This window comes from Acomys minous, assembly GCF_964271855.1.
Source record: "Acomys minous genome assembly, chromosome: 5".
In the NCBI taxonomy this organism is placed as follows: domain Eukaryota; kingdom Metazoa; phylum Chordata; class Mammalia; order Rodentia; family Muridae; genus Acomys; species Acomys minous.
The window spans coordinates 9,580,830-9,592,551 of NC_140494.1; positions in this window are offsets into that span (position 1 = coordinate 9,580,830).

The following is an 11,722-nucleotide window of genomic DNA, read 5'->3' on the forward strand; positions in this document are numbered from 1 at the left end:
TTTTAATGGATGTGAACTTAACCATTAACTTAACATCTCTGGTTTAATGCAGATACTTTTGTTAAATGACAATATAATTACTAGTCATTGGCAAACCTCAAAAAGGTTGGGAGGTTCGGTTCAGTTAAACACCCAAGAGCTCAGATCCTTATCTGAAGTTTACCCCTCGAGTTTGGCAGGCCCAGGCTGGCAAACTCTCAAGGTATATCCACAGCGTGAGATCTCTGTCAGAGACTCGGTTGTTCCCTTCTCAGTACCAGTCCTATTCTCCAGGCTTGGTCGATGGAGTTCAAAAAAACGCAACCATTAAAATACAGAGGAAAAAGTTGTGCCCACCCAGTTGAGGTGAAGAAAGTTTTCAGGAAGATAGAAGAAGCAGCAGCCTAAAAATTCATGGGAGAGGAAACACACTGCTACTATTTTGTTTTTTGTTTTTCTGAAAACATTCAGAGGTGCAAAGGTTTCTAGAAGTTTTAACATCAGGTCGGGGTGGGTTGGAGGGAAATTGCTGGAGATGACAGATAAATTCTATTTGAAAATGAGATGTGTGTGTGTGTGTGTGTGTGTGTGTGTGTGTGTGTGTGTGTGTGTGTGTCCCTAGGAAAAGTGTTAATGTTTAAACTTCTTTTGGTATGCTGGGGCAAGCCAGTGGGTTATGTACTTAAAAAAAATAATTAAAATACTTTCAGCACTGTGTGTTTTGTTAGTTTAGAAGGTATGCATGTTGCATCAGTGGTGGTTTTTCCAGTTTTGCCTTCTTCTAAATGGATTTTTGTTTTGTTTTGTTTTGAGTCTTTTTCTGTGTTTGTGTTTTCTGAAATGAGAAAGACCTTAACTTACTGGGGCATGTCTACCCTTGACTTAGAGAGGTGATATCATCAGCTGCGTAGTTTTGGACTGTTAGTGGCAGAAAGAGGCACAACTTCAGGTACAGAGGTACGCAAATACAGAGTTCTATATTTGCTACAGAACTCTTAGGGATCTGTGTGGCACTGTGTGAGCCCTACTGGAGAAATCCAGCCTTGAAATGGAAAACTTTGCATTTTTGAGATGCTAACATGTTGTAGTGGAAGGTAAATTAACTCTCTCTCTCTCTCTCTCTCTCTCTCTCTCTCTCTCTCTCTCTCTCTCTCTGTGTGTGTGTGTGTGTGTGTGTTTCTTTGTGCATATGGATATGGGGACACTTAGATCCACAGGTCAATATCAGGTGTCTTGTTCAATTTACATGACAGACTCTCTCACTGAATCTGAAGCTCACTCCTTTCAAGATCCTGGCTGGCCCACAAGCCCCAAGCACCCTCCTGTTTCTGCCTCACCAGGACCAGTCTTCTTAGGTGGGTGCTGTGATGGAGCTTGGTCTTCACGCTTACACGGCAAAGACTGTTTCAACAGAGCCATCTGCCAGGCTGAATCAAAGCTTTAAAAGCACATTTATTGGCATTCATACTGAAATTACTACTATGCCATGTTTTGGCTTCCTCAGTTTTCTCTGGACTATCTCTTTTTAGATATTGGTTTTGAGTTTATAATATAATTACCTCATTTTCTCTTCCCATTTATACTGCCAGACTCTCCCATGTAACTCTCCTTCCTGCTCTCTTTCATGGCCTCTTTTCCTTTGTTATTACACACACACACACACACACACACACACGCACACCCCTAAATATATAACTGCAACCTGAACAATCCATATACAATGTTACTTGTATGTACTTGAGTATATATTCTGAGAGATGACCATTTGGTATGGTATGGGATCTTTCTGTCTCCTTGCGGAATCTCCTTTTCTGGCTTAGGAACAATTTCTGCTTCCGCGAGGATCATCTCCATATGGCAGGGGGCATTTGTGTATGGGTTAATCGGGTGCTATGCTCTGTGAATGCAACTGTGTATCTTGCATGCCTTGTTCACCAGGAGATGTGCAATAGCAAGAGCATCTATACCAATGTCCCTAAATTAAGATTACTTTCTGCAATTCTGCATTATTTTGGGACTATGAACCCTGTGTCCAGATATACTAGTTAGGCTGGGCACACCAACTATTCCATTATACTATCAGAAAGCTACATACTGTTTCTTTAAAGTGCCATCTTTCAGATGGTGGCTTTTCAGATGTGCATGCGCTTGATGGCCAGGGAAGTTTCCTGGGTACTCTTAAAGTCAATAGGAAGATTTGAGCTTTTCTGTTTTGTCTGATTTTTAGGGTTTCCTAGGTCAAGAGAGTAGCTAACCATTTCCACGGGTCACCTCTGCTCTCTTACATAAGAAGGTATTTATTTATTTATTTATTTATTTATTTATTTATTTATTTTTTAAATTAACTCACACATCTTGTCTCCTCAGAGAAGTTTTAGCCTTAAACTCCAGGGTCGTGTGTCCTTGTCATTTAGCAATTCACCTGGCTTTTGCTTTGAGCAAGGTTTTGAAGTCTTTCAGGAGAAAGAGGAGTCAGCAACAAAAGAAAGCTTTAAAACTATGGAGTATCATTGAACTGTAAATACTAGTTTAAACTTGGAGCCCAGTATACTAGTATTATATTTACCTCCATGGAAAACTATGGAGGAAATCCTTTGGTTAGCACAGGTGTGTGACGAAGCACAGCATTCAGTACCTTGAGTTTCTGTTGCCCAGTAACTAGCATCTCCCATTGCTTCAGTCTTACTTAGAACTGGAGCTCACTTAATTAGAGCTCCCCCTTCTCTGTTTAGACAGGAGCACATGCAGACTTTGAACTTATGATCCACCTGTCTCTACTTTCAAGCGCTGTCCACGTCCAGTTATCGTTCTAGAGATCAAGCTAGGTCCTCCAGCACAGCAGACAAGCATTCCACACAGAGAGGCCTCTACAGAGCCTCTGATTTCATGAGCTTTTGTTGGGCTGGGAGTTGCTGATCTTGGTCCTCACTGGAAGCAGCTGATTCTTCCCTTGCAGGCCATGAAGGTGACATTGACCAGAGTCAGCTGTGTGTCCTTGCTGCATCGCAAGTTCATAAAGAACTTGAGGTGGCTTTGTTGGTTGCGCACTGTAGCATTTGCCCTTTGCAGCTGTGCATCCTTCGCTGGCCACCTCAACTCCGTATTAACCAGATGACAGACAATCAGTGGACTTCCTCAGACCCTGAGCCCTGTCTACCAAACTAGTCGGAGGGGCCTCTCATCTGCAAAGGTGGTCAAGGCTACCGACAACAAGCCTGGAGGGCCTCGTAGGCACATGCAATTCCCCAGCCTCATTCTCTTAGGTTGGGCAACAAACCGGGGCAAGGTGAGCCTGGGTCCTTCTGGCTGAGCATCTTTGTTCCCTCATGGTAGGTTTTGAAGGATATTCAGTATTGCAGCCATACAGGGCTTTTCCATCATCTAAAAAGAGCTCATTAGACTCTGCAAATTGACGCAGCACAAACAACACGGAGAGGGTCTGGGTTCCCACATAAATTAGCTCCATTTCTGCAAGATGAAAAATGTTTTGGCCCCAACCGCCAGCACTACAAACACAGGCCGGCTTGGAAAAAAACAAGGTGTGCCCACTGTGCCTCTTACATCACCAGCAGTCATAAAAGCAGTGCAATTAAAACCGAGCTGACAATTTGCTTAATGATGTGTGAGGCAGGGGAGGAGAATCCGAGCAGGGCCGCCATGTGTGGCTGGCTGTAGTTTCCGTCATTCCAGCAGCTGCTGCTTCGGCAGTGGCAGCTGTAAGATTCTGTTACCCTTGAGAAAATGGTGACTCATCTGAGAGACCTCAGGGAGGGCGAGGAAGCCAAGCCACGGCCTTGAAATCATCAAGACTCTTTTCACCATAATGAGTTTGTGTGAGGGAGAAGGCACTTAAAGTGTTCTGGAACCACACATTTATAATTAGCCAGGTAGAATTAAAAAAAAAAATTAAACGATTCTTCACAATATAATGTAGGCCAATTAACAATGTAATTGGTTCGCTACAATAATATGAGGGAGGGTTTCTAATCCACTCTTCTTGCCTCAGATTTACTATTATTATATAAGGAAAGAATCCTTTAAAGTCTGCAGGGAAGTACGGTTCAATTGGAAGTGACACAATGCTGAGTGCCCAACGTGTGGATAAGTTCTCTAACCCAGCATTTGGCCTGAGTCTTCTCTGACCTTTGACCCTGTCATTGCATGATCTACAAAATGAGGCACCCACCTGCATGCACTCTCTAGTTGAAAACTTCGGTAACATTCTAGGAAGAGCCAATTAGTAGCTGCTCAGCTATTGGGATAAGCCATTGTGCTCGACATTTCTTGAGTTATTCTTTAATAATTTAAAGATGCATTTCTTAAGTACTCTTCAGGTAAAAACAATGATTGAACAGTGACCGTTAGGAGACATTTTCCTTACACATGATGTTAAGCACTTAAGTTACAAAGTTTATCTTTGTGCCATTTCTAAAGGCCAGGCTACCATTAATTCACAGGAAAGCACTCTGTGTTTGTAAACACCTAAATAAAAGAATTCCTTTCATGAACTCTGTTCTTAGCTAAATTGACAATAAAGTAAAGGGATCACTTATGCCAACAAGACTTCTACCTTATGAGGGGAACTTAAAGGTTACAATCGATCCTGGATAATGTCTGAGGCAGGCAGGGGCAGCTCTTAGGATCTGACACTCACAGACTCCTCTGTCCTTGTTTGGAAATTTCTAAATAATTGTATAGTACCAATTTATCTGAATGGATTTCTTTCAGGCCAGAAGTACAGGTATTCCCGTTTTATTCCATCTGGTGTGGGTTTTGTTGTTGTTGTTATTATTTTCTGTTTTGTTTTTTTTTTTGGTGGGGGAGGGGGACTATAACAGGTCCTTGAAACTCATGAACTTAGAAAACTTTGTCTTCAGGTGTTTTTGGGAGACATTGCTCATCTCTCTCTGAATGAGGCTCCCATCAAGGTGTATCTGGATAAACACACCACCAGGGCAGAGCATGGCTAAACACACCACCAGGGCAGAGCATGGCCAAATACACCACCAGGGCAGAGCATGGCCAAACACACCACCAGGGCAGAGCATGGCTAAGTATACCACCAGGGCAGAGCATGGCTAAGTACACCACCAGGGCAGAGCATGGTTAAACACACCACCAGGGCAGAGCATGATTAAACACACCACCAGGGCAGAACATGGCTAAGTACACCACCAGGGCAGAGCATGGCTAAGTACACCACCAGGGCAGAGCATGGCTAAGTACACCACCAGGGCAGAGCATGGCTAAGTACACCACCAGGGCAGAGCATGGCTAAACACACCACCAGGGCAGAGCATGGGTCTAGAGTAAGCGGAGGAAATAAAACAAAGCTTTAGTTCACTGCCCTAGACAAATTAGAATCATACCTGATAAGATTAACACATAGCTTATGTTTGAACTTGAAACAGTTCCCAAACTCTTCTCCATCACCAAGATTGGGGTTTTATTTTATAAATTGAGATTCCACATGTGGCATAAAACTGTATATCAGATCTGAAAATCCAGCCATGGTCCATGTTTTGATAATGATCTTACTATAGTACATTGCTTTAATTTCATTTCCTCAGCATTTTAATATTTTCTACAGGGATTTGTGATTTTCTTATGTGATTACTGTTTACCTTGGGTTCTTTTGTTTAATTTATAACGCGATGGCAAATACGTTAATAAATGTGCTTAGCAGAGCAAATCTGTCAAGAGGATGGTTTTTAGATGATAGTGCTTGGTTGAAAGTCACCAGGAAAGGAAAAGGATAAATTTAGAGACAAAAGAATTTTGATTAAAAAACCCAGTACTGTTCTTGATGAGCAGAGTGGCTTAGGTAAGTTATTTAATGCCTCTGAGCTTTAATTTTCTTATCCACAAAACAGGAGAAATAAAATAATAGGTACTAATCATTGTGTGAGAATTATATAGCGCATGGAGAGCGCAATGGCGCCTCATTACGAACATGCTGTATGCTAGGTACCCACTGTACTGTGGTGGTAAACAATTTGATACCCTTAGTGTTTCTCTCTGTCTGTCTCTGTCTCTGTCTCTGTCTCTCTGTGTCTCTGTCTCTGTCTCTGTCTCTGTCTCTGTCTCTGTCTCTCTCTCTCTCTCTCTCTCTCTCTCTCTCTCTCTCTCTCAAGGGAGATGTCTCATGCAGTTCAGGCTAGCCTCAAACTCATTCAAGATGACATTGTACTTCTGAGACCAATGCCACTACACTCAGCCTGATGTCTTTCTTATTCATTTTTGTATGCCTGGTGGTTGGCTTATTAGCTAGTGCATAGTAAGCTTTAAAAAATGTTCAATGAACACTTAAATAAACAATGCCCTATTTAAAAAAATAAACCAGAATAAGCAGCCAACTCTTAACTCCAAATCAGTAAGTGTGACACAGATATCAGTGTCCCTTTCTAGGGGAGACTCTTGGCTGCAATTCTGAAAGCTAACTGATCCCACTTCCCCATTTAGAGAGTTCACTGAAACTTAGGACTATCTAGCAGACTGACTGACTGGCATCTATGGGGCACCATGAGCCTGCCAAACAAATGAGTGTCCATGCACGTGTAATCTGATCTTTCTATTTTTCCCAAACATGTCTTGTTACAGGTTTAAAACTCTGGACAGTGGAGACCATAGTACCAACGGGAAAAGAAACAGCCTTTTCTTGACAAAGTTCTATTGATGTCAGGGTCATTCTTTATTTCAGAAAATCACCAAGATCCCCCTGAGCTCAATGAATGAATCAGTGAATCAAAACTGGGTGGCAAAGAACAGAGAGAGCTGGGAGTGAAGTGTTCTCATAATGAGCACCTTTTAAGTGTGATAATGCTTTAGCCAGACACACCTGGACCCCACTTGTGGAGTAATAATGATGCTCGTTGACTCGATTTTTAATGAATATGGTAGAAATGAATAATTTACTGCTTTGTATAATGCATAAGCAAAATGGTGATGGTGAGGGAAGTAAAGGTGGATGAGGGTGAGGTGACATGGTGAAGAAGAGGGGAGGGCTAGCAAGGGCTACCTAAAATGACATGATACCCGTAAATCTTGTATACTCTCTACACAAGAAAATTGCAGTTTGGGACACTAAACCCCCCCCCTCATGTGTGTGAGTGTACTTCAATATATGCTTGCTGCACCACACATGTGGATGTCAAAGGACATCTTTTGGTAGTTGATTCTTTCCTTCCACCAGGGTCAAACTTTGGTCATTCATCAGGGTTGTTAGCAAGCACCTTTACCTGCTGAGGGTATTTGCCCCTGCTAAAATTTTTAGCCATTTTAATCCATTTTGAAGGCTCCTAGAATAATTTCATGACAGCGGGGCTGAGCATGGGGCTCAGTGGTCAAGCACTTCTCCGGTATACTCATTGGCCTGCCATCTGCACTCAGAGCTCAACATAGAGACAGGGCAGGTGGACTGTTGCCTCTATTTTATCTGGTTGGATTGAGACTGCTTATCATAGTTTTATAAACCATGTGGAGAGGGAAAGCCATCAGTCCATGAGGATGGCATGCCATCCTCTCCACAGTAGACATGCTTCTAGAACTTTCCTTTGTGGGCTGTGGGGTCTCCATCCAAGAGCTGCTCAAGTGCTTTCACTTTTCACCTGCCTCAGAGTCCAGCAATCCACTTAGCCATCCAATTTCCCAGCTGCACTTCTAAAAATAGATGGATGAGAAGAAAACTTCTGGCAAGGGTTATGATTCGATGTCTCTTTGAAGGTCTTTCCTGATGGGCTTACTGAGAAATGGCATTAGCAGAGCCTGCCTCAGGTGAGCCTCTCCCCCTGAGCACGCCATTCCTGAAGTATCTAATATTTAATTTAAGTAGATGGCTGTAGAAGAGTCATGTGTGGTGCCTTAGGGGGTAGCAGCCATATTTGTTCCTGTTATGCCTCTTTTGAGAGGTTTATAGAAACTGATTGATTTTCTTTCTTTCTTTCTTTCTTTCTTTCTTTCTTTCTTTCTTTCTTTTCTCTCTCTCTCTCTCTCTCTCTCTCTCTCTCTCTCTCTTTCTCTCTCTCTCTCTCTGTTAAATATCTAACAAATGCAAGTCATATATTGGATCTGGATCTTGTAATTTGTAGATTTGTTGATGAAATTGAAGGACTCTTGAAGTAAAATATGTTTTCTCCCCCGACTTGTTAGTCCTTTTAAGAAAGAAGATAAGATTTTAAAATCCAGAGCCAGTTTCTACTTTATAATTTAGAAGCCACAGCGAGATGCTCCTCTCTGTGTCTCTGTCTCATCAACTCCTTCTTTTGCTCTCTCCTTTCCATCCTCAGGACCATATATACCTATGACACCTTCTTCCATTTCTTCAGTCTTTATCCTTCCTTTCTTCCTTGCTAACTTCCACTTCTCCATTCAACCCTTCAGTTAAAATTTCACTCGTCGACTGTGAATCTACCTTGAGTTGGATGTGTTCATGGGCTGTGTGTTTGTGTGCGAGTGCACTTGTCTGGGGAGGTCAGAAGTCATTGGCTATCTTCCTTTGTTATTCCTCACATGTGGAGAAAGGTCTCTTCCCTGAACCTGGGCTCGCTAGTGTTGGTAGACTGGGTGGGCAGCGAGCTCCAGAGTCTCCCATTGCCTCCTGGTTCTGGGACTACAGTTGTGTGCTGCTGCACCTGGTTTTTTTGATGGATGCTGGAGATGGATCTCGGGGTCTCGTGCTTAGGCAGCAAGCCCTTCACTGACTGAGCCATGGTCCCACTTTGAATCTGTTGTTTTAATGGATTATTTCTGAAGTATTTCCAGCTTGTCCTTACTCCATCAGATTCCCAAGAGCTCACCAGGGTCCATCTTTAGGGTCCTTCATGATTTCTGCCAAGTGTGTTCCTCTTAGACCTAAAGGGAAGGTTCCCGTCTAGCAAAGCAGAATGTTAAAATTGCAGAGGGGAGTGAGGCTCCTCACTGGCTGGCATTGGCCCACCTGTGAAGGGCGCACTGTTTTCTGTGTGCAGACTTAGTAAGGAATTGCACTTGACACCCAGGGAAGCCTTCAGATTGAGACCTACGTGCGTGCTGTTTTGTACATGAGTTTCTCAAGGGGAAAAGCCTGTTTTTGTATTGAATCTTGTGTAACTTCCCATCACTCCTTGCTTTTCTTGGAGGACACCCACAGGCGTGTTGGTGGGACTTGCTTCTGCTTCTCCTTGGAGGGACTGTGAATTCCTGGTTTAGGGAAGGTGTGTATCTGAAGGGTGACTTACGTCCATCTTTGTGAGCACCCTTGAAGAGGTTAACCATCTTACACAGAGAATGTGGTGCTATGAGTTGGAGTCAAAAAATGACTCTGGAGGTCAAAACCCAAGATGAGGTTAAAGCCCCTGGTTTCTCTCGGGGTAAAAGGGAAAGGAATACAGGTAAAATGGCATGCAAGCATTTCCCCCAGCCCAGTATAGAACCACATAGGGTGTTTGAACTCCTCTACTGTGTGTCCACTACCACACAAACATATGTGAGCAGTGGGGAGGAGGGCTCAGCCCACAAAGCAGGAGACTCAACCCCATCACGCACATTAAAATCACATTAAAATGCTGGGCATGGCTGCTGATGTTTGTCGTTCCAGTGTTGGGGTGGTGGAGACAGACGGATCTTCTCAGGCTCAGTGGCTTGGTGAGCTCCAGGTCAACCAGTGACACTGTCTCCAAAGAGATTAACAGTATTCCGGAAGGTGATAGCTGAGACTGCCCTCTACCCTCCTCACATAGGTGCACACACTGTGCACCTGCACAAACACATGCACACACAAGTGCATATTCATTAAGAAATCACACACCAAGGACCTATTTGTTGGGGATTATTTTTATTTGGATATACGTAAGTTTAAATGTAAGACACTGTTTGGGAAGGTGTCTCCATCAATGGAGACCTTTATTTATTTATTTATTTATTTATTTATTTATTTCCTAGGTGGTAGCCTATGGAGGCTCTCCAAGGTGCATGCGGAAGAAGCATGACTGTTAAATTAGTGATGCTTTGCTTCTTCATGTCTTCCCCAGCTCTTTGTGTATTGTTGCTGAGCCATGTGAGTGAATGAGTATGTGGTGTGTGTGTGTGTGTGTGTGTGTGTGTGTGTGTGTGTGTGTGTGTGTGTTCACTTATTACTTAAGGTAAGTGATAAAAGTGCTTATCTGTACTTCACCTGAATGTTGAGTGTAGAGCCTTAGATGGACAGACAGAAGGATACTTTGTCTCTAGCAGTTTCTATGGAGTCCCTTTCTTGCCACGTGAGGACTGAAAGTGCGGCTCAGTGAGTGACTATACACGAGGTCCTGGGTTCAGTCTTCAGGGTTCCACATCCCTAACTCTACTTATGTCAGCAGTGAGGAGGGCGGCTCAAACTAAAGGTGAGCCACTCATTACGAAATGCCTCAGTAGAGAGGAACTTTCCATGCAAAGGGGGAAATTTGCTTTAAAAGAAGCATCTGTGGCAGGTTTCAATAAGATTCTAATCTCCACAATTTCTCCCCAAATAAGCAAAAGTAAAAGATAGACAATAACCTGTAGAACTATTTAGAACGAGCACTATAGTCAAATATTTTAAATACTAACAAATAACATTCTATACACAAACTGACTCAGAGAACAGTGTGGCCTACTGGATAAATGATAAATATGAAAGGGGTAAGCATTCCCACAGCAGTGAAGAAATGCAAGTCAAAATAAGAGCGAAAACTTCCCAAGAGAAATACGACCCTTGCTATGTGCCCTACTGATACTGAAGCTGTTGCCTATATAAGAAAAATGGCCACATATTTGTAGTAAAGGATGTATGAGGGCAATTCTGGGGTCAGAGAAATTTCTGGGATAAAATATGCTCTTTTCTCTTCTGTTAGAATAAAACTCTCTAAGTTGGTAGAGTGCTTGTCTGGCAAGTGCAAGACCAGGCTTTGAGTTCAGGCACAATGCAAACCAGGGGTGATGGTGGGGCGCACACATCTCTATGCCCAGCATCCTGGAAATGAAGGAAGAAGGCCAGTAATTCAAGGTCATCCTTGGCTTCATAGGGACTTCAGGCCATTTTTGGTTCCTTGAGACTCTATCTCAGCAAACAAACAACCGGAATAAGTATATTTGGAGAAAGGGGTTTGATTTCTGTCCTCTCCCTCCAGCCCACCCCATCTGTTTAAGTGCTAGAGGCAGTACTTTGCTCAACCCATCTTCCCCTGTTGAGCTATACCCCAAGCCTGACTGTACTTTAAAGTCCCGTTATCTTTTCTAAAATAAGTAGCGAAGTTACACTCCACCTTTAAAAAAAGTTATTACTTGCTGTTTTCTTTCTGAGTCTCAAGGAGACACCGCTGAGTTACTCTTGGGTCCTTCTGGTTTCATCTTGGGCCAAACAGTAGCTCTGTTGCTGATTATTTGATACAAGCAGATTGGTATCATCTGTGGGACTGAGGCTGGTATTCCTTATACACCCTAAGTAAGCAGTCACCAGCCACTGTGCTCAGCAGCTGCTTGTGTCTTTAGGATGGGTCACATTCAGAGTTGGGAGAACAACTCAGCCCTTAAAGTTCTCCGAGACCCCAGTGTTATCCCTTACCTGTCTGGTTCCAATGTTCTTATTAAAAATACGCTTATGCGGTATAAAGGGATGTTATTAAAAACACAAAATAAATCGACTACACTGAGTTAAAAAAAAAGAACAAAGTGTTCTAAAAAGGTTTAATAATAAATGACTAAAGGGATAAACAGTTTCACTCTAGGGCTATTAATCTAGCACCTTTCATGA